Source organism: Rhyacophila brunnea, unplaced genomic scaffold (genome assembly GCF_057557595.1).
Source record: "Rhyacophila brunnea isolate RB1 unplaced genomic scaffold, BYU_Rbru_1.0 scaffold_7, whole genome shotgun sequence".
In the NCBI taxonomy this organism is placed as follows: domain Eukaryota; kingdom Metazoa; phylum Arthropoda; class Insecta; order Trichoptera; family Rhyacophilidae; genus Rhyacophila; species Rhyacophila brunnea.
In genome coordinates, this window is record NW_028233339.1 from 45,923,780 (window position 1) to 45,949,203 (window position 25,424).

Here is a 25,424-nt window from a genome sequence, read left to right on the forward strand (position 1 = left end):
AGCGAGAGGTTTAAAAGAATACTATTTTATGTAACAAAAATAAATGTTTAAAATAACTATAAAGGATAATAAGGCTTCACAATTATATAAATAGATTATCTACAACGTTTAAGGAGTGTCCAGGATCATGGTTTGAAAATACAATAAAAACTCAATTTTGACCTTCGACGAGCATGTCCCCCCGTATGTTTTGTTTTAATTTGTTTTTCTGTTATTATTATTATTATTATATTATATATTGTAATATTTGTTATAATGTAAAGCTCATGTTGCGTACGTCTTGAATACGCACATTAATAAAACATCGACGGAATATTACAAAGTTCTTCTACGAAAGTATTTTGTTGCGTTACGAGTTATTGCTACCGAATAAAAGTATATTAATTATTATTACAAGTATAAAAATGTCTGCTATGCCAGCAGTTGAATAAGCGGCCCAAATCACTTTCAAGAATTTTTAGTCAAATTCCAAGAAGAAACGAAATAAATAGTTGGCGATTTATTTCTACAGAATCACGTTCATATAAAAACACTATTATGTACAAACATGCCTACTGTAATTAACACGTCAATTAAGCAAGCATTGATAATGACTTCCAAAAACACTGGACTCTAGATGAGAATTATAGTATCTATAATGTCCATCTTAACAATATTCTTGACTTGGCTAAATACCGGTTCTGACAAAAACTTAAAACTATTTCTTCAGATGAGTTTTGACTATTCTGCCGTAATAAAATAAACAAATTAATAATTAAATACTATTTCTTTCATTCAACGAATAAGACACAAGAATTGAGAATGTGACATTCTATAATACTGAATATTCTTTTTTCTTCTTTCGACCATGTCCGATCCTAATAGGATCATATGGGCCCCCACAGAGTGTAGGTTTCTATTAACAGATTTTATTTTTACGAGAAATGGATGTCAGCCACTTGCTCAACCTATTAGGTCCATACTCTGACTCATACACAAATTGAAAAACAATATGTGTACTTGCCAGACCCAGGATTCGAACCTGGGACCCTCGACACTATATACCGGCGCTTAAGCCACGCGGTTATCGTGGGTGTACATATACACACTAGAAAAAATCATTTTGTAGAAGAAAAAAAATACGACACCCGTATCTTGAACCTGTATCTGCTGGATTCGCGCCAGTATGCTTTTCCAATTAAGCTACGGGCATTTTATTGAACTACGATTTTAACTAGTAGTTGTTGCATGAAATTCTTATCGAATTGCGTTAAAATGTTGGGTATCAGTTTTAGTAAGTATATTAAATTAAGATAGGTATCAATTAATTCATTAATTACTAACCGACGTCGCGGAACAATCAAGCAGATACAGGTTGAAGTCCCGTCGGGTGTCGTATTTTTTCTACAAAATGATTTTTTCTAGTGTGTATATATATGCACATTGGAAGGTCGCTCTTCCAATATGCCTGAAGCGTAAAGTGTTCAACCAATGTGTGCTACCAGTGCTAACGTATGCTTGCGAAACATGGACTCTCAACACACGAGAGATCCAAAAATTGAGAGTTGCGCAACGTGGCATGGAAAAGTGCATGTTGGGGATAACGCGCAAGGACCGCAGAAAGAAATGGATAAGAAAGCAAACAAGTGAGAAAGATGTGATAGAGGTCACCAAATTGATGAAATGGCGGTGGGCCGGACACATTTCACGGCGAATGTACGACCGGCGAGGTACCCGAGGGGCAGTAAGCGACCACAGGGGCACCCCAAAACCCGCTGGATTGACGAACTTGTCAGGTTTGGTGGAAGTAGGTACGTGGCAGAGAAAAACAAGGAACCGAAAAGAGTGGAGGGAGCTGGGGGAGGCCTTCATCCAGCAGCGGATCGACCCCGGCTGAAAATATATATATATATATATGCATGTGATGTCTACAAATTATGTATATTCAAATTGATAATTATTAATACACAAAGGTGCTACAATAATCATTCTAAATTATTTGTCATAAAAATGCTCATATTTCTACAAATACAAAACATAATAAAACAAATTTAATATTAATTGTACAGTATGTAGTTAATTTATTAACTTAATTAAATATTTTAGTCAGGATAATTTCGGTACTTACTTTATACGAAACGACGATCGCATAATATGCTTCATGAAAAACCGCCACAGATCAAAACCGGATGAACACGATTACATTTTAGGAATACCCAGCACTCGATATGGTCCGGAACGCACCGTAGCGTGATATCCCCGAGATTACCGCTCCGTCTCGTGGAAAAATTTACAATGGCGCTCCGGTTCGGGAATTATTATGAAAATCATTACCTACATTAATTTACAATTTTTTAATAAAGTTTAATAAAACACTTAAAACACAATTATTTTTAGAAACAATAAGATGTTTTGTTACAAAGATTTTAGGCGATCTTAATATAGGTAACATAAATTCTGGATAATAAGAGTTTTGTACTATTCTATAGGATTTGGGTTTATTATTCGAGGATTCGCATTCCGATATCTTCAATGTCTGTGGACATTGAATGATATTACTAATTGATACAATTAAACAATCGTAAATAGTATATTATGTACAGTGAAACAGTGACGTCCTGCGGGTGTAGAAAAACTATGCACTGTTATCAATTTTGACAACATATTTCGTAGAAATAAGGTTTTTTTGCCTGCAGCGCTAAAAAACATTGCCTACCCAAACCTTTAGTAATAGTGCATATCGGATCTCTAATGACTGTTATTGCATTTATCCTTCTAAGGTAGGTTCGTAGATAATATAAAAGGTGGGTATATTATAACTTATAACAAACAAAAAGGCACACTTTAATATTTTTGGACTACTTCGGTTCATAAACTTTTCTATTTCGAGCGCTGGAAGTCACCGTTAACACATATTTAAATACATATGGTTGTAAAAAAAACGTGATAACTTGCTTAATATTATTTTAACATTAAATTTATTTATTCCGGATGCCGCCAAAGAGTGCGGCACTTCGTACCCTTGTGACACAGCCTCAATCAAGGGTTCCGTCGCCGTGGCCGGCTCTCCCTCACCTTGCAGCGGTGCTACAAAAGCGACCTACGTGCTGCAGGTCTGACATGGCGGGAGGCGCAGGAGTTGGCAATGGACCGAGGGAAGTGGCGCCAACTTGTGCTTGCCTCATGCCCCAATGTTGGGACGTGACAGGGTGGAAGAAGAAGAAGAAGTACAATAAAACTATAGAAATAGGGTATAGGGTTAAGGCTATTTATTTTACGAGAGTAGGCATTTATACAATCTTGACTATAGAAAAATCCTGTCTTATATTTCGGATTATGACATGTAAAAAGATTTAGTATATTGAAGTTACCACATGGCCACATACAAAAATTGCATTTAAAATCAAAAGCATCTTCATCAGTTACCGAGTAAGTACAACATATTATTATGATACTATTGATTGTGTCGCGAGGATAACTCAGGTGTGACATAATTATATTTTTTTAAAACAAACAATATAACAAAACGAAATCATAATTAGTTTTCAAGTATTTACGTCGTCATATAGCTAAATCAGGCATACACTCCCTGTCTTTTGGCGTATGTAGCATACATTACATCAGTAAATCATGTAGTTTAAGTATGAATTTACGACACTAACCGTTAATAACTAGCTGTTTAACTGATGTTATTATCAGAATACAACCCAGGAACAATATAAAAGAAAAATATAAACTATTACAATTTAAATGTCACCAATGCTATGTTGTTACGTTATATTGTTTATGATGTTACATCGTATTGTCAAATGTTGATATTAGATACCACGTTTTACTGCGCGAGATAAATGCCAAAGCGGGAGAGCATGTATATTCCACTCATATATATGCCATTCTAATTCGGATTGAATATAATTAACTGGATAAAAGGAGTTACCACGACGCATAAATCAATCAAATTGATGTACATACTTTTATAAAACACGCATGCATTTTAGCCTGGTTTAACTTCTTGAAGTCATGAAGAATTAATTAATAATCTATCTTTACAGAAATTTTGTATTTCACTTACGGGATGGATGATATTCAAAAAGTGGTTCTACCACTAGATGAAGGCATCTGCTAACTCTATCCATACATCTCGGTCACCACTTCTTCGCTATAAAATAATTCTGCCGAACTTAGTGAGTATCTCACCCGTCAGTAGCACACTGTGAGTAGTGTGTAGCGCTGCCTTAACATGAGTAGTGGAGATTATTCCAAGCACCTGAAAACAAAAGAAAAACACCTGTTAGCTGATGTTATGTTATATTCTTATTTCCATGTGGTTTAACAATGGTGGTTGAAGTCGGGAAAATTTTATTTCCACGCTGACAACACTAGAACATAACAACACCGAGCGATGCGCCTGCGCACAAGCAACTCGACCGATTCCGGCACTACCTCTGTCTGTGAAATTTACGATTGCGCACCTCTGACTCGAATATTTAACTTTAATTTTAAATAATGTAAATATAATGATAGGTATTTCTAAAACAGCTCAAACCACCTAATCAATAAATCGAACTTCCATGTTTATTAAACAAGATACTTAATTAAATTGGTGTGGTTTTTATGTCATATTAAATTTTCCTCACTAATTAAAAAAACATACCGATTCTTATGAGAGCGTGGTGTCGATATGCTTCATCTAAGAAGTGAATATGGATAAAATAAGATGAAGACTATATAATATTTTGTCTCATTGAAAGTATAGACAAGTACTATCTCTGTATATAGAAAAACAGGACCGAGTGTAGATCTCCATGTTTGAATTATAGTCAGTAATCGAAACAAACCAGGGCTCAAAATGGACCAGGACGCAACGGAGCGCCGTTCCGGTTAATTAAATCCCAAAAATTAGCACTATGTTACGTGGAAAAAATAATTTGACCATCTGAGCTAGATAGTTCATATAAAAAACGTTAATACACTTATTTTATCGGAAAATTATTGAGTGCTCCGGTTCGTACAATTTCGAGGACTGAATCACACTCATAGTAAGCGGGCTTATGTGTTAATTTTTTTTCGACCATGTCCGATCCTAATAAGATCATAATTATGGAGCTCCACAGAGTGGAGGTTTGTAATAACAGATTTAGTTTTTTTTTTACGAGAAATGGATGTCAGCCACTTGCTCAACCTATTAGGTCCATACTTTGACTCATACGCAAATTGGAAAACAATATGACGTGTTCTTGCCAGACCCAGGATTCGAACCTGGGACCCACGGCGCCATAGGCCGACGATTAAACCGTACGGCCATTGTGGGAATAATATGTGTAAAAAACATTCCATAAACGTTGTCATTCCAGATAACGCATAATATAACGTATTTAAAGGCCCTTGTGGCACTAGCCACCAGCGTAAAAAAATTAGACCCGTTTCACACGGGACACGTGTGTGGCGCCACTGGTGTGGTGAGATTCCGCATTTAAACATAATATTATGTTCCTAACCGAAAGGGCGCGTTCAGACGGGGACACACGAGTGTCGCGTTCATTTATATGTAAATGCGGAATCTCGCCACGTCGGTGGTGCCACACAGGTGTCCCGTATGAAATGGCTCTTACTATCTATAATAGAACCATCATATTATATTGGCTACCATTGTATATCGTTGTATTCAGTGTTATGGAATATAGCGGGGGTCGGGGCGTAGATTTATACCTGAAAGTGCGGGGGTTCTGTAGTCCACCAAATCACCGTTATGTTATGACGTCCGTAGCCAAGATAATAATAATATGTAAGGCTATATCAATAAATTAGACATACTAACCAAAGTACGCTCCAATTTTTCAATTGTGTGTGCGGATCACAAACTCATTTGTACAGTAAATTTTGTATGCTTACACAATATTCACCATTTATGGTTAGGTAAATGAACTCGTCAAATTATTATGCCACGAAAGAAAGTAGGTACCCAAATAACAACGACACATTATTACTTATATTATTATCAATTGCACAATATTCCTATCCGATAGTCAATGTATGACGGAAAGACCAAATAACACACAAACTGAGTATATTATTCCACATTATAATTTAATAATGATCAGAACCGGTTTCGTCATCCGAGCAGGACATTCTCGATTTTTACGGAAAATACATTCGTACAGGTATTTATATTTAGTAGGTAACAAAAATATAGACCAGGGTTGGCAAACCTTTCTACGTAAGTACGCGTGCCAAATATTATTTTTTGACTGTATGACATGCCGAGCAGTTTTTCATAAGGAAAAAATGAAGAAAAAAAAATTAAGTATAAGAATTCTATTTAAAAAGTTTAAAAAAAAATGTAACTGAGTTTTTAAGTATTACTATATATTATAGTAGTTTGGTTCTTTACGCACAAATTGACGCCAGAATTGCCCCGATCAGATGAGGCATTCTTTCGCTACAGTGGTCTCAATAAATTGTAAAATTATTGTAAATTGGTCGAAATCAGAGATTCGCGGCGCGGCTTCCCCCGCTGCCTGTTGAGGTCAGTGCGATAATATTATGTGTAAATTAAACTTAATACTTATTCTTGAAGAGTATCTGCCTGCTATTTTTTGTACAATGCGTCTCTCATTTATGCATGAATTTAGTCGTTTCCGTTTGTGATCCGTCATATTATTAAAAACCGAAGAAAGTAGGCATGGCTATGTCGGCATTATTTTACCACGTTTTTCTTAGCTCGTATTCTTGTTTGTCCGGTTGTTGTTTATCCAGTACAAATCTTGCAATCGATTTTTAACTAACTTCCCGACTAGCTAGACATTTGAAACATTTATAATATATGAGAACACGATGCCAATGCATTCTTTTAATACTTTTAGCCATCTGTAAGTAGAATTGAATTCATTTTCAGTTAATTCTGTTTTGTATGAAAAGTTATTTCGGAAGAAATCCGTAATCCAATCCACTATTATTGGTTGCTAAAGGGGTAGTCTTAGCAACTAAATTATTAATATATACGTGCGTTACTATGGAAATCAAAATGACAATTCAGTATTCAGTATTTCTATATTTGTTTGTTTGTTTATTTGTTTTTTATTTACTTCATATCAAGTACAAGTTTGAGCATATTGAGCATAATAATTTAACAGAAAATTTAAAAACGTTGTATATAAAAAGTTCTTTTTATCTTGTAATTATTTAATATTAAAATATAAGTACCTACTAAATGTATGATTACTGTAAAACTTTTAAATTATTAAATCTATTTTTCCCTCTTCAACATAAAACATTCGCGTGCCATAGGTTAGTTATCACTGATGTAGACTAATTAAAATAAATATAATATTCTAAAAAATACTTAGATAAAATTACGTATAATAATTATCATATTTTTTAATTAATAAAATATGTAAGTATAATAATATTCTATTCTGTCAGCAAAAAGACTATTTGAATGGAAAAAAGTGGAATCAATAAAAAAACACCATCACACAGATAGATATTGCTATTATACCTTCCTACGTGAGTCCATAAACTATTAATAAAATGAATAGAAATCCGTTAAGATGTATTTTTCTTTTGATAAAATGCAAATACATTACCGGTTTGGCGATCGAGTTCATTGAACGTCCATGCAGAAGGATACAAAAATATTTAACAAACATTTTTTTTCAATTCTCGTTTTTGCGTTGACATTGATTTAATATTATTATTTCGCTAATTCTATTGGAGCTGCCAGAACGTGTGGGCACACCATTACACAAAGTATATAATGATAATAATTAATAACACGAAAATATCTCGCATTGTAGGAATGTAATTATCTTAATTTGAAAGAAGGAAAATGTAATATACTGAAACATAACGTAAACATTCACAGAAGAACGAAGTATTTTTTTCTATTTTTATTTATTTTAACCGGCAATTCATTTTTTTTTTAAATCTATTCCGTTATGCAAAAAGAATCCAACGTACAGTGATTTTCTCTCCCAATAAGTCATATAATTATGAATTATTTTTTTCATTCGATACTGAATACTTATACAAAAAAATTATGAATGTTAGTTTTTTTAATTTTAGCATTAAATTGAATGGGAAAGGATAACTTTTACGATAATATATTAAACGATCAGTATTTATAGCATTTATTGAATGGTAAATAGTGAATTTTGAAATAATAATATTATATTAAACGATCATAAAAAATATACATGACAAATACATGCCGCAAAATAGTGAATTACGAGTCAATTGCAAACACTAATAATATGTAAATAATATACAGATATTTTACTATAAAAGTAAACGGCGACAAGTCTTAAAAATCTAAAAATTAGTTAAATATGCTAAATGAACCATAAATACATTGAAATTAATGCATAAATGAGGAAAAAAAGAGTCGAATCAACATCTTTGAATTACTAAATTCTACACAGAAACATTGAAGTTTCCATACAAAATGGTCCAAAAATCAATCTTATTTCGGTTCTCCTGAAAAGTAGCGATTTTAAACTTAACGCCTTCTTCTTTTCGCGCACAGTAAATAGATAATATTATTTATTTATAAAATCAAATATATAATTAACGCACCGAAAAATATTGTGTGTAGAACACTTATGAATGTAGTGAAACTAATGAATCCGATCACGCATTTTTTATTCATTGTATAGGTGCTTGATTTAGGTATTGCAATTCCAGTAAATATTCCGTCAATCGTAGTCCACCTCATTCGAACCGTAGCAAACAACTGGTAGATCATCACGATTAAGACAGTCAGACTTAATTCTTTTCTTCCGACATCTATAGTCTAAGCTTCCAACCTTTATCGGGAATCTTTAAATGGAAAACATTGTATGCAAAATTTCATTGAATATGGCGTGGTTTTTTTTTCTATGGCGGTAGTATGTTTTACGTAGAAGTGTTATGCAGGTTCAACCCGATGTAATAACGAAAGAACGTGGAAAAATACGTCAGTATTATTGATTCAAAAACTACCAAATTATAGAGACACATCTTATCAAAATGTTCAATTATTGCATAAAAATATTACGTATTTATAAACTTAATTCGTGACATATAATGATAGAATAAATGCCTGGTATTCACCTACGAATTATTAATCAAAAATTTCCGACTAAAATAACTAAAAGTATTTTTGCAAACCAGTTGCCAAGGCGAGATCGGTGCGATTCAACAACAATTTTATATCATGAGAGGAGGCATTGGACGCAGGGCTCGAAATGGACCGGAGCGCCGTTCCGGTTCATAAAATCCCCAAAAGAATCGCTCCGTCTCGTGGAAAAAATCATTTGACCGTCTGAGTTAGATATGCCATATACCTAACACACTTATTTTTTATAAAATACATATAAAATTAGATAATTATTGATACTTACGTATAATTATTAAGGGCTCCGGTTCGTAAAATTTTTCATTTCGAGCGCTGATTGAACGTTACAAATTGCGTGTTGTAGTAAGATAGTCTTGTATTATTATATAAACAACACGCGGCACACAATTTGAACACCACTGAAGTTGGTTCTTCTAAAACTATACATTATAAGTAAAATGTTTCAAAGAATGCTCGGTCGCTGTTTTACACATATTATGTATTAATGAATAATTGCTAATTATTCCGCCATGTTGCATAACTATTAGTGCGTTATAATAATTTATAATACGTAGTGTATGAAGTTTAATGTTCAATTTACATACTTGATTGTAAACGGCGCTGTACTCAAATACGGTATAATTAATTTTATGAACATAGTAATCGAGGTAACAGACCAGCGTTGCCAACTTAGCGGTTTTCTCGCCAGATATAGCATTTTTAGATAAGCGTCTAGCTTGCAAAAAATGCATCTGGCTTATGGCGTTTTTATAAGCGTTTTTAATGTCTAAATTTCTGACTATCAGATATTTAATGGAGGTAGGCCGGTACTTAGTAGAAATAAAACAACACAATGAAACAATAGGATCATTTTTGGCGTTATAGTGATATCATAATTTAATGTGTGCTTAGGTATGTGACATCGGATTGACGATTATCGGAGATCCCACTCTCTTGTATTATATACCTAATTATTACTTATCGTAGGTTGCTAAAAAAAATTTTTTTGAAAATTTTTAGGAAAATGTGGTGTGATTTTTACACACAATTACACACATTTTGATACACAAAATCTAGCGATTTGTCCTGCCAAATACTTAGCTTGTTTTCGTACCACGTTTGGCACGTTTTTGTCAACGACAGTTGAGAACACTGTAACAGACCCGATGGGCCGATATAATTATTAAATTCAACATAACACTTCTTTGAGAAACTACTTAGCTATTATATTATAATATTGCAATCAACAGCCGACAAATTGTATGCGAGACCCAATATAAAAATCTGTATATCGGAAATAAAGGGTGCCTATACGTTTATTATTACAACGTTTTTCTTAGCTCGTATTCTTATTTGTCCGATGGTTGTTTGTCCGGTACAAATCTTGCAATCGATTTTTAACTAACTTCCCGACTAGCGAGATATTTGAAACTTTTAGAATATATCAGAGCACGATGCCAATCTTTGATGCCAATGCATTTTTATAATACTTTTAGCCATCTTTAAGTAGAATTGAATTAATTTTTAGTTAAATCTGTTTTGTATGAAGAGTTATTTCGATACTATTATTGGTTGCTACGGAGTCCTAGCAACTAAATTATTAATTTTAATATAGGTATACCTACGTGCGTTACTATGGAAATCGATATGACATTTCAGTATTATTTCTATCAAGTACAAATTTTTTTGATCGTTTAAGCTAGTCAAGTCAAGTTTATATGATTCAACAGAAAATTTAAAAACGTTGTATAGAAAAAGTTCTTTTTATCTTGTAATTATTTTTACGATTTTTAACATTCTTTTACCAAAATGTAGAGTCTAGTGTTTCCCAACCAATGTGTCACGACAGATTGGTGTATCGCGATTTTTAAATGTTACATTATAATGAATTTAAGTTTTGTGCTACCTATTCCGTTTAAGTAGTTTTTTTTGTGACCCGGGTTTCGTCTTTCGGCATCTTCAGGCACTATGTGCACTCACCAAAAGATAAAGACACTGACAACGAATGCAGTTACTTCTAAATTATATACTTAATAAATTAATACAATAAAGTAGGTAAAAACTTTATCACCTACCTATGAAGTCAAGGATCACAATAAAAAATATAACAAACAAATTATGTATAAATAGTTGAAGTGTTTGTAAAAAAATCACTATCACTAATAATATAAGTAATCAATAAGCGTAGGTATACATCGTCAAAACTCTAATAATCGATCATTAGAGAATTACACTACATTCATAAGGTGTAAAATCGTCAATACTAGGAAAAAACAATGGCAACGTATTGGGAAACTAATGAGATAAGTATATCAATAATATCAGTCTTTTAAAAGTTATATTAGTTAAACAAATATTCTTATGTTCTACTTCATTATCCCCTTACAAATCCACAAATAAGCCCACATTGCTAAATACCCTCGATCGATAGTATTAATATTATAAAAATGAAAATGTGTTAATTTCAAACAAAAATTATATATTATACCTACAATTTTGATGTCGCGAAATCCCAATTAGTTTTAAAGTGAGCCTTAAAACATCAAAACGGTTGAAAAACTCTATTAGAAGCCCAGTCTGTGCATTTCGACCTGACGGCCGGTGGTTGAATATAACCAACCACACTCTGGATAGATTGTCTATTGTCTGGGTATGAAGAGAGATGAAGCGGGGTAAAGAAGAAGTACCGCTGTGTGAGTAATAATGTGTGGTAAGGTACGCACGGAGGCGAGACGGTATCACTTTGCGTCGAGAACATCTGGTGGTTAGCCCATCTACCGGCTGTTGATGGGCCATTGCATAGCCCCCACAAGGAGGGGGCTGACAGGGATCTAGCCTAGGGGCCCGGACTTAGGAGGAGCTTGGTGTGGCGAGTCGACCAGATAAATGAGATAAATACACATCACAAATTTGCTAAATACTAAAAAAAACGCTTGCGGCGCTATTTTTCTTCAATAATTTTATTATTGAAAATTATGTGCGTGTACGATACAATTTTTAAATGTGTATCGATACTCGACAAATCCACAATTCAAATGGATGTATTAAAACATACAAAAAAACACTAAATATACACACATTAATTTTCCCGCGTGCACCATTTGGAAAACGCTACTGTAGAGCAGCACAGTGCCTTTATCCTTAGTGATAGGTAGGGGGCCCGCCAAAGATCCTAGCCTGGGGGCCCGCTTTAGGATGTGGGGGCCATGGGCCATTGGTTCGAGTTGCGCGGACCGCAGGCTAGACAATGAAAAGTTAAGTCAATTTTCTGTTGTTCAGATACCTAAAACCCTTCAAAATACATGGATTGTAAAGAAACCATAAGATTCAGTCAACAATATTTAGGTATAGGTATTTAACCATTGAGTGTGTTAAAACTATTTAGAGCTTGAAATCAATGTTTTATAGTTAATTCGTGTGATATAAATAACCGAAAAGTAACATTTCAATAATTTAAAGACAATCTACCTCATAATAATGCAAATATTTTGGATTGAAGTAATACAATCTCTTTATTAAATACATATGTGCAATTGTCACCATAATGCTACGATTTCAGTTGTGTTTTTTATATGTAGGTAGGTAGGTACACACAAAGCAGAAGAAAAGGAAAAAAATGCTTACATAAAAAGTAATAATGTGATGATAAAAATAAGCAAACATGTTCCTTGTAGTAAAGACATTGTATTGTAACAAAAAAGTTATCGAAATGTTTGGAGCAAAATTATTAAATATTTAGGAATGCTGAAGTTAGTTCATTTAGCCGCCTTGTGTCTTATTTTAGGAATTTGTTTTCCAGTCGCATGTATGAGAATTCTGTAACATTTGGAATGTTGAATACTAAAACTTCTCAAAATAAGCTCATCTTTATAAAAACGTACATATTTTGACAGGCCGACAGAATATGGAAATTTTTGGAGTATTTTTGAAAGTTAAATAATAATTTATTTTAATCTTGCAGGAGCAATCGGCGATTGCCGACTGTTCTGCTAGGCCATGCAAGCTGCGTCACGCGAAATCATAATTAATCTATAGCTTAATGTGATTCTGAAATATAACAACCCAACGATCGATTATATTATTAAGGGTGCTAAAGACGTAAGATACGTTTTGTTTAAAATGAATGGTTAATGGGATTAAATTGTTTAGAATATCATAATTCATAATCATCATGCCAGATAGATGAAAAATTCACTCTACCTACATTGTAATAAAGGTGTTTTGCAAATTTGCGTTCACGTCTTTGATCTTTTCTGCCAATTAAACTAGTTTAATTTTGAGATTTTATACATTTATTTAGTTATTTAGAAAAAGAGTATTGCGGCATTACAGCGATTGGCCAATGCGTCATAATAAATACAAAAAATATAAAAATGTCTTAATTACAAATAACAACTAATATAACAAGAAAGTAGAAAAGACAGCATGTCTTTATGTAAATATTAAAGAAACATGAATTATATACAATTATAAATTTAACCTATTTAACACGTCCACAAACATTATATAGTTAATAAAAAAATAAATCAACCTTTATGGTGCCATCAAATAAGTTAATCGCACGATACACAGCATCATGAAACATAGCATCTGTCCTGCGACATGTGAGTTAGTTAATGCTTATGTCAAACAATAACTGTACTTAATCATCGACACATGATTTTTTTAAAACTAACTGTATCGACGTACAGTGTGAGATTTAGTGTTTGATGAAAGCCTCTCCTTGTACTATATCTACTTAGTCTTCAGTTGCCACGTAGAGTATACGTTTTACAACTTTGCACTTTTTACTACACTGATACAACGCTTTGCCTGATTACCTCACGTAAAATTAGATCAAATAATGATATTCACTTGTATTGATATATTATGTAGTAGTAAGTAAGTAAATAAATAGATAATTTATGTAAAAAATATATTTTAAAAATATATTACATAATTTTCATCCTAGAGCCGGAGTGCAAAGTTATGAAGCATATACTTCCGCTAAAATAGTTTACCTTATCGAGCCACCCTTAGTCGATCGTGAGTTTTAATATAAATGTCACCAAAATAAAGGTTATCATAAACTACTTTGCAGAATCAAGGGCTACCCTTATCAATGGAGCTTAGGTACTAAGCTCGAGCAAGACTTCAATTATAAAGATCGGTATCTTGGAAATCAAACCGATGGAGGAACTTCTGAAGAAATTGTCCGATGATTATATCTGGGATGGAGTGTATTTGAACGTCTAAATAAAATATTCAAGAATAACCCTCTCACTATCCCTGAAGTGTTTAATTAATTAGCATAGGTACATAATTTGAAAACATCTCATGCATATACCCACTAGAAAAAAATCTTTTCAAATTATGTGTGATCAATATAATTAATATACTTATGGTGTTACATTCTCAAATCTTGTGTCTTATTCGTTAAATAAAAGAAATATAATAGTTTAAATTGGAAAAGCACATTGGCGCGAATCCAGCGGTTACAGGTTCAAGTCCCGACAGGTGTAGCATTTTTCTAAAAACATTTTTTCTAGTGGGTACATGCATGTGATCTGTTAAAATTATGTATGTTCAATATATAGAGCGTTCCATTCTCAAATCTTGTGTCTTATTCGTTGAATTAAAGAAATAGTTTATTTCAATGAGTTCGTCTAGTACTATAATAGCTTATATTATTGTTAGATATCCTAATTCTGTTTGATGGCTGAAATGAAAGACCTGGGCCTCATGATGAGTACAATATAGAGTATTAGAACAAATTAAATTAAATTCTAAGCGATCGAGGAATGCCAAGATCATGGCACCCACAAAGGGAGCTGACAGGGCTTAGGAGGGGCTTGTTGTGACAGGTCAACCAGTTAAGTGAGATAAACATACACCGCAAATTTGCTCTAATGGTTTTAAAAAAAGTCGCCTGTGGGGCTATTAAACGAGTAAAATTTTATTTTATAATTACCTTTTGTAGTGTGTTTTCTGACTAATAAAAATTACTATTCATCCAACATGGCGAGGGGTCACAATATGTTACTTAGCTATCACAAAAGGGGGTCGCGATCAGTACTTCTTAAAATGATGCTGAGTGCTGACAATGCAAGCGGTTTTATTTTAAAAATACCAAAAATCGCTAAAAAAAAAATAATACACGGAATACCCTCTATTTTACACTGAACCCTGGAATTCCACAGAATTTGGGAAACGTAAACAAAATTTATTACACTGCCCTTAAACATAGCGATATGTTGGGAGGGGGGGCGCCAAACATCGTGGCCTGGGGCCCGCTTCAGGATGTGGGGGCCATGGCCAAGATAGCATACTGAAGTCACGAAGAACAAAGTCGGTATACACAGATAACTTTAGGTACAACGTCTAGATTGGGAATACTGTTGCAATAAACCACTAATATCGTTATAGATAAAAAGCTTGGAAACCAGTGTTCAACATGCATCCTTTTTTTCAGCTGGATAGCAACTTAGAAGTTATTCTGGTGTAAATTAGCGTGTAGGAAAAAGCTTTTCCTCGAGTACGAAAGAGACCCCATTACATTAAAAGAAAAATAAAATACAAGAGCATTTGAACGAGAGCAGGAGACCAACGTCCCACTCAAACGCATAAGTTAATTTAAATATGGCTGGCAATAAAAAGCAAAGCATGACATTGTACCAGTCACACAAACCATTGGCAGGTGTATTCAATAAGAGAGGGTTCAGAAGAAATTCTTGAGACTTTACTTGAGGGTGTACGGATACTATCCGTGACTTTTATCCAACTGATTTTCTCTTAAGTATGCTTACATACTGCAGTCTGCAATTAATAAGGGCTGATTTTTATTAAGCTACGTCTTTTTTTCGACTTATAGGTACGAGGTATAAATGAGAACTCTGCCATTCTGGGCGGTTTTGACCTGTCCCTGATAACTATCTCAGAAATAGTGAGCATCAGTTGTTTATTCTCCCAAGGTGCAGAGCCAACCTGCAATTGGCAGTGCAAATTGGGAAGGCGATAACCATGTTTAACCAAATTGCTTCGGGTGTTGATATATTCCACTTGCGTGAGGTGAATTTAGGTGGACGCTTTATAAATTCTTAAAATAGGGTCTCCATAGCAAACTCGGTGTACTTCTTTGAACTTCTATAAGTATATGAATAATTGTTTTTTCACTGCTTTTTTTATGCATTTATATTATGTTCTCTTTTTATATTTTCATTTCTATCGCTTTTATTACTTTTTTCTTCTTTTTATGATAATGATTCATGTCATGTTGTGAACGTCTTAAAATTATAATTTGTAATGTCCACAATATGTAAAAAAAAAAAAAAAATAAGTGTGAATGAGCAGTATCTACACATAAAGGGGCGTACGTGTCAATTATTATAGTAAGGTACGAGTACATAAAAAAAAGTTTGAATATACACACACAAGGAAAGCGTGCATATCAGGCAGATACGCACTGATCAAAACGAGATGTTAGTCGAAGAATTACTCTGATAAACAAACAATACTAATACTACAGTTTAGAGAAAATATTCTTAGAACTTCTCGGCCCACTATTCTCTTTTCAGAAAAAAATACTCAACCCCCTTAGACACCTGTGCGGACGTGTCCGAAAACTTGTACTATGCAGTTTACCGTATCACACTTCAACGTGAAACTTTGTATCGGAAATATATGGCCGTATATAAAAAAAACCCGTCCAACCTCTTTGGGTCGTAATAGCACTGACATAAAATTCATGTCTAAATAAAAGACGGGTTCTTGTCGATTTACACTTTACAGGAAGCCATCAGCAAACAAATTTTGAAAATAGCCGATATACTGGATTATTTGCAAGGTTAGGTTTTCATTCTTGAATTCATGAATTTTGCCAAAATCACCGTATGAAAATTGAATTAATTTTCATATTAAATCTAATAAAATTGGAGACCGTATAATATACGTTCATCTCTTTCCGCTAAGAAAGCTCATGGCAAACTGTGCCACGGTGAAATGTTTTACGTACAAACAGGCACAATAATAATATATTATTTTGATTTGTACGTGGTCCGTCAATATTGAATGATATGATTTAAAATTTATATTTATATTTGTTGCACTTGCAGTATTAATTATTGTTTACTGATGTCGCCTATTTAAAGTATCGTATTGTGAACAAGCAATATCGTGCACATATTCCTGCCGGCATGCTCGCCTTCCAACACTTGCTTTTTAGAACATATCGGCGTATATGAACGCAGATCACATGTTATCAACAGTTTTTCAAATTTTTCTTCTGCTTTCTTTTTTTTCCACCGCCTTATGTATATTCAACACCCCCCCCCCCCCCAATTGCTTCACAATATCATCCATTTTTAATATATATTGAAATTGGTACTTTCGTTATTATGACAGTAGGTAGTCGGATTTGTGTAAGAGAGTTAAGTACAATTTTAGAATTTACAAATACGATAATTGAGAAAATGTGGTTATAAGCACAATATAACGAAATTATACTATTTTATGATTTTGTTTATTTCAAAAGTTTACGACCACTGTCACAGTACATACCTACAAACAATATCATACCCGCTATAGTATATTATTATTGTACGCAAGGTTGGAGCACATTATTGTATTGTATTTTAATTTATTCCTACAAGAAGGAACTGCGTTACTTGTGCAATACTATGCAATATTTATCGACCGACCTGTGTGGAATAACTTAATTTGTTTTGCACTTAGCAGCCCTATTCCAGAAATCGTATTTTTAATACGAAAGATAGCACTATTGGGTTTACACCTAAAATTCACCCTAATAAGCAGGTGTAAAGGATTCGCCATAAATACGTAGTTATATCAGAGTATATCTGAAGTTAATTTTACTTGTTTTAATTTTAATTTTAATTTTTTATTAGGCAATTTTTGAAATTAAATAAATAACTTAAAATTAGTATAAAACAGGCATTACATGGTGACAACTTGTGAAATTGAGTAAATTAACACGTCTCTTGGGTTTTTTGCGAATATTTTTACAGCAAAATCATAAATACTGTTTTATTATTAATTAATAAAGTCACGAGTTAACTGACATATGGCTTAAAGATACATACACAATTTGGCGAGATAACTCGCTGGTGGCACTTTCCGAGTCAAACATATTATAATATGTCTTCGCTCTACAATCTCTACATTAATTCAATCTGTGATTCAGACTGTGTCCGGGGCCTCCACGTACCAGGTGGAATATACCAGTTCTGTTTCAATCATTTTTTTTGCAGGACGCTAATACTAAATTTTTGCTAGTAGTAGTAGTAGCCAATGTAAACACGGCTTAATTTAACATTATGAGTTCACAGTTACTTTGCACAGCTCGATAGAGAGCCTCGAGATGAGATTTCAATTTGAGGTTTTGTCCATTTATAAAAAAAGTTAGAGCCTAACCATGATTTAATTATACAGGGATTTCGCAGTAGTTGCAACAAAGCACGTGATTTTGACTTGAAAAAATAAAAGATGGCAGTTGACTGGTGTCTATGGGGTAGATTCTAGTCATAGAATATTGACACTCAAAAATGAAATGAAATCTTCGTATCAATTATTACAATTTACAATCTCTCGATTCGATTGATGGGGTCGTTTGAGTCACGCGTTCACGATTACCTTGGCTGGATGGTAACGTACCTTTGCAGCCATGACATCATGAGCCAATGAAGAGATTGTATGACTGAATTAAGGGCAGCATTTGACGCATTTCGAGTCAGTCATAGATCAGCGCTTGAAATGGAAAAGTTTACAAACCGGATAGCTCGACAATTTTCTGAAGATATTAACATAGTTATCAAATTTTATTTGTATTTTATAAAAATAAGTGTGCTAGATTTTTTGTTATATGGCATATCTAGCTTAGACGGTCAAATTATTTTTTCCACGAGATGGAGCGATAACTTTACCGATTTCACGAACCGGAACGGCGCTCCGGTCCATTTCGAGCCCTGTCTGCCCGACGCAAGTCTGCAGTACCTATTCCCTCGCCCCAAGAAGATGCGGGAAATATTTACATCATTACCAAAACGTTTAAACACTCTGTTGTACATTAATAGATCTCGCTAGACCGCTGCCATTTTTTTCGGGATAGTATTCGAATTATGTGAGACTTGTTTTTCCCTGAAGATAACTCAGATGAGTTATGTTTATTTAGTCATATTACAGCGTGTCCTAATAAGTAATAATACTTCGATTCACATCCCCTATTGATGCACTATATTGGCAGTAGGTACCTACCATAACTACATTGCAGCATTTAAAATTTAGCATTCTCCGGGCGTGGCTGGTTGGTCATCCAGTGGTTATCACCGCGACATGTTACCATGCGTACCAATCAAGTGACCAGCAGAAATGTGGCAAAAGTGGCAACACCAGTTTGACGTCTTTTTCCTGGCCTGCCGGTCGCCTCCTTAACGACCTGATGCGATGCGATCGGTTGAGTAACACCAAATGTAATACTGATCGAAGAGTATGCATGCAGCGGGTCATTCATGCGGTGCCCGCAGCCTCCGCCGAACCACTTGTTGAATAAAATCATTTACAATTTGCGAAATAATTCTACATTAATTGATTTACTCATAGGGATAGCTGTTTTGGATTATAAACAGGGCTCGAAATATTAGAGTTTATGAACCGGAGAGCTCGACAATTTTCCAATAATATTAAAATGTGCAAGTTTTTTTTGTTATATTATTATACTCTATCAATCTACCTTAGACGAACAAATAGTGCAATAATAGTCTTTAAATATCTGATATGCACTACCTACTACTAAATATTCGGGAAGGCAATATTTTTCAGTGCCGCAGGCGAACAAATCTAGTTTTTTTTTTCTTGAAATATGCTGTTAAAACTGTATTATTATTATTCCTTCCCTTTTCTATCGCATGCAAGTCGTGAATTTGTAATAAAACTTTGTAACATAACAACACAAAATTTTATTGTTGTTTATAGGAATTGGAATTAAATATGTGTATAAGACTAGTTTTTTATTGAACTTTATTTAAAAAAAAATGTAAATTAATATACGTAACGATTTTCATAATATTTCCCGAATTGTAGCGCCATTTTTAACTTTTCCACGAGACGGAGCGGAAGTATCCATGTTTTCACGAACAGGAGCGTTCCGGTCCATTTTGAGCGCTGATTATAAATCTATAGGTAACTAAAACCGAACTGTAATTAAAAGTCAACAAATTATTTATCGAACGCGTGGACCTAAATATAATTTAGAGATCGCAGTGTAGTAATTATTGTAGAACGCTTACCACAAAAGCGACAGATCAAATTCACAGCTTATGATAAATTTACTGCCATGGATAATATTTATCGCTTAAAACCGAGACCAGTAGGGGGGGAATAAGGTTACTTGTAAATTGTACGTATTACATTTCACCGTAGCACAATCGCCGTGAGCTTTCTTATCGGAAAGAGATGACGCAAAGATGACGTGAAAAAAACACGCGTTATTCGTGGAGCATTGCAGACAATAATGTTGGAATTTTATTAGATCCTAACCTAACAAATAATCCAGTATATCGGGTATTTTCAAAATTTGTTTGCCGCTGGCTTCTTGTAAACCGTCAAGAACCATGTTTTATTTAGACATGAATTTTTCCTGGGTCTGGCAAATACAAAATAATATATAAATTTTCAATTTGTAAACAAGTCAAAATATGGACCTTATTGGTTGAGCAAGTGAATGACATCCATTCTCGTAAAAACAAAATCTGTTAATACAAACTTCCACTATGTGGAGGACCCATATGATCTTATTAGGATCGGGCATGGTCGAAAAAAAATACGACTCGGAAAGGTTGGACGGTTTAATATACGACCATATATTTCTCATACAACATTTCACGGTGAAGTGTGATACGGCGAACTGCATACGTACAAATTTCCGGACACGAGAAAACAAAATAGTCACTACACAACATATTACATATTTATATTGAAAACATTATGAAGGATACATCAGTCAAGTGCAACATGATATTTTCATAATTGTGTACCTATATATTTTTTGAGCGAGTGGTTAATATTCAATCACCGTAAAAAGCTGTACACTATATGTGCAGATACTTCTTCACGCAGCGTAAATTGTACTTTACCATAAACAGAGTATTGGCTACTTATTAAAAGTAAGTGGTTTAGACTAAACTGAGAGCCGGTTGTTAAAAAAATAGCCTGACATCACTTAAAGTATGCAATCACTTCACTTGCCTCTGCATAGCTCTCGATGGCTAAGAATAGCAATAACCAGTTTGTTTGTTGGACTGTCGTGAAATAGAAAATATAAATACCTAACGACGATAGCGCTCTGGACGTTAAAGTTGAGTATGGCGATATAATTAAATGGCTCAGAACCAATTCTCGTATAATATCTGAAACAAGGCAGACTATATTCTGACCGTGGCACTAAATTGCGAATTTCCATGTTAGGTGGTAGTTAGTGATCATCTTCGAATACAATACGGTAATCTGTTGGTAATAAATCAGGGGTGCCCAACTCAAATCGTTTGTTGGGCCAAAAAAAATATTACTGAGCTTAGGTGGGCCACACATATAAACAAATAAAACAAAGAACTTATTCAAAATATTTTATTACCTTATAATTAATGTAACACTTGTTATTGTATATTGTTTGATATCTTTTTTACGTCGACAGGTAATTTAGCCGACGCGCATCGCAGTTGATTGGTCGTGCTTTCATCGAGCATGCTGCGACACTTTGTTTTTACTACATTTAGGGCCGTTTCAGACGGGACACCGGTGTCGCGCTCGTATATAATAAAGAGGCCTTTGTATTCGAATAAAGTGGATTTTGTATTATGTTTATGAACGCCCCAGAGATAATGAGTCAACGCGTGCCCAGTACACTTTTTCGTCGGCCGCTACATTCTCAAGCCACCGATACACTTGTTTTTATTACCCGGCCAGTTTTATGTTTAATTTATAATGGGAAATTATGCGTTGACTCATTAGCTCTGGGGCGTTCATAAACATAATACAAAGGCCTCCTATATTATATACGAGCGCGACACCGGTATCCCGTCTGAAACGGGGCTTAATTTCGAAAACAACGATTCGTAGCGATACGTAGTCCCAAATGCTGCTGTAATTCACATTGCCAGTCGTTTTAATTTTAGAAATTTATCTTCGAACAAAATATAGAAAGCTGAAAACTTCAATTGGGCCTTGGGCCGCAAAAAGTCTTTATTTGGGCCGCGGGTTGGGCATGCCTGTAATAAATGAAGATTTTGGATTGCATATTAGTTTAAAACGAGAATATTTCAAAGGAGACACGATCGTCAATAGTGAGGAACACGAAACCGAAGAGTTGATAGGTGCCAATTACTATTTTTTTTATTCGAATTAGGAATAATTACATTTTTTAAATCTTGTGAATTATTCATTGAATAAAAAAAGTTTATTAAAATAGTTAAATGAAATTCTACTGCATAAGCCGTAAGTATTTTTTATTATTACTCATGTAAGAAAGTGTACCTATGTAGATATTATATTTATTTATATGTAAGAAATATTATATTTTCTTTTGTTTATTCAATCCTTTGTAGTTAACTAGTTATTGTGTTTATAAATACATATTATTGTATATTATGTGGAACATTGAATCAGGAACGACCAAACAACAATGGGATCAAACTACTTATTGTGTCACGACATTACGGCACTAATAAAATTACATTGATATTGAATACGGCTCAATAGCCTATCGGACAGCGAAGGAAAACATTTTCTTTCAATTATTTTGTTTTATTTTATTGTGAAAATTAATTTAATTGAAGAGTAGGCATCGCAAAGGGAGCAATGATATATAAATTATGGCAAAGCAGGGCCAAATCAAAATGGATCAAAATGTGCTTATTTACCAAAATAATAAAAAGAAAGACGTAAGATTGGTGATGAGATGTAGTGCTGTAGGCGTTTGGTAATGGACGGATAAGAAGACGTAGGTATGTATAAGTCTGATGATCTAAAATATATAAACATAAATACCACTGGCTCTTCAAAATATGTCTCCAGAACTGCAACAGCAGTTCTTTGGCCATATAGCCAGAAGTAAGACAATAAATAATATGAAACGCTCGTCGTCGGCGGAAACATTGAGAGGAGACGATTTTTACTAATTTCTTTAATGTTGTTAAATGTCTAATTTTAACTACAGTAATTGTGTATGTAAACATGACCAACATAAAGTTGGTTCGATCAACCCATTTTCAAGTACCTAAGCTTCCAAGTAATGCTAATCATAAGATAGGATAGTCCGCGACTAAGGCCGAGATGCAAGGAATATCACGAATTGCTATAGGTACACTATATTAACGTTTATCGGCTGTTTAACAGACAAAAAACAATGTTAACAAACATTGTGCGTGTGAGAATATCTGTCGGTCGAAACAACCAAAAATCCATGGTCACCTTAAAATCATTTGAAATATTTTGTGTATTGACTAACAAATACGTCTTATTATAATATTATCAAAAACGTTGACATTTACTTTCGTAAACAGAACAATATACAAATTTCTTGCCATGTCTATAAAAATATATAATATAGGAACTTATATAATATGAATCAAGTATACCTTACTAGGTATACTGTATCTGCAATACTTACTTTAATTGATTCAATTAACCACTGATAAAGCAACCATTAAATTATTTTAAGTGTATAGGTATCCACTATTAATTTTAATAATAATAAAATATTATTAAATTTATATTATTATGTCGTTTGCATACTTTACCTTTATGATCATTAAAAAAAATATTTCAAGAATTTTATTATTTTGCGGGTTGAAATTAAATAAATGGCAAGAATTCTGACTTCGTAGGTATGCGACATTGTCTGATGACTTTCGCAGCTGTCATAAAATTATTTTGATCATTTTGACGTAGGCATGTCGTTTTGACGTTATTTCGAATTAACGTAACTCGCCATTCTATGCATAGGCTAAAAGTTGTAAATATTGATAAATCAAAAAGTTTCTCCAATAAATTATGCCACACGTCATGAGACGCTGTCAGCTTCAGATAGGTATCAGAGTCAGACAGGCGTCAGAGTGTGGCTAATTCGTGGGTAAATCAGACCAAGCGTCAGACGCGAATTATCTGCGGCCTTTGGCCACGCGTTAAACTGTTAATAAACGGTGATTCATACAGCCAATTGACAATATTATTGAAGTTAAATAATATTGTTTGATCTTATCCATGTAGGTGGTAGATGTTTCTTATTCTATTCATATTCATACAAGGCCGAACGTAGTAGTCCAGCGTTTCCCAAATGCGCCGCGATAAATACATATTAAAATTTAAAAGTTAATGATGTAGTTTCGACGTGGTAACACGCGCTGTACTCACATTATACATTATATACCTGTTCGATTTTGCGAAGTAGTATTTACATCAATGATAAGTGTGTACAATGTAAATATATAGAACCATTGCCGACAGAAAAGGAAAGCCGATACATTCACGACTGGTCCTACCTTTACGCTACTCCCGTTGTCTATGAATGACCTGTCATTGTCTATAGAGTGCTCATACTAATGCGTCTGTCGTGTTCACTTGTCGGAGTATTCTTAGTTTCAGATTTCTTTCAGATTATTCTAACGTATCTTGGATACCTTGGAGTTTATCTGATTTAGTGGTTCTGTGTTATTAATAATTGGAAGTGTCGATCAAAGTAAGTAAACTTCTTCTGTGTATAATAATATAATACACTAGGACGTTTGTCAATGTGACAATCGATTCCAAACGACAATAACTAATAACTTATTTATACTCTTCAGTCATTATAGAATACCAAACTCTGTTTGCAAGTACGTTATCAATAAATAGTATGGCAGTGGACCACTCGTTGCTTGTGCAAAAAGTTATCTTCTTCTTCTTCCTTTCGAATTCGAACGATTCAATAAAGGCATTTTTGATATAATATATTTCTGTTACGGTTTTTAAATATGTACTTAGTCCCATTTCATTACTATAGACAGTAGCGAAGGGTGGCGGTAGGGTATTAAGATCCGCCATAAATAGTGCACATTAAACGTTGTTAGTCATACGTATTTGTTTTTATTGAACTAATACTACAGTTTATACTGTAGTATTAGTTCTGTTTACAGATGGGATTGGTTAGTTTTTAAAATTCCATTAAACCCTGCCTAAACCACCAGAGCAGGCGTATGTTCAACAAACACCTGTTCTTAATCTTCTTCTTATTGTGCCATCCCCTAGCGGAGGTCGGCCACCATCAAGGCGATCTTATATTTGCCGTCTGCTACCCGGAACAGTTCGGTGGAGCTGCACTCGTACC

The 25,424-nt window shown here is 34.0% G+C and overlaps 1 long non-coding RNA gene across 1 annotated transcript in view; it reads right to left on the bottom strand.

Annotated features, from left to right (window-relative positions):
* Positions 1 to 3,227: 3,227 nt before the first annotated feature.
* The window catches only part of LOC147064974 (uncharacterized), a 70,211-nt gene continuing 48,014 nt past the window's right edge, over positions 3,228 to 25,424 (bottom strand). The window contains exon 3 of the long non-coding RNA XR_015071964.1: positions 3,228 to 4,246. This is a non-coding gene — a long non-coding RNA (uncharacterized LOC147064974). The remainder of the gene's footprint in view (positions 4,247 to 25,424) is intronic.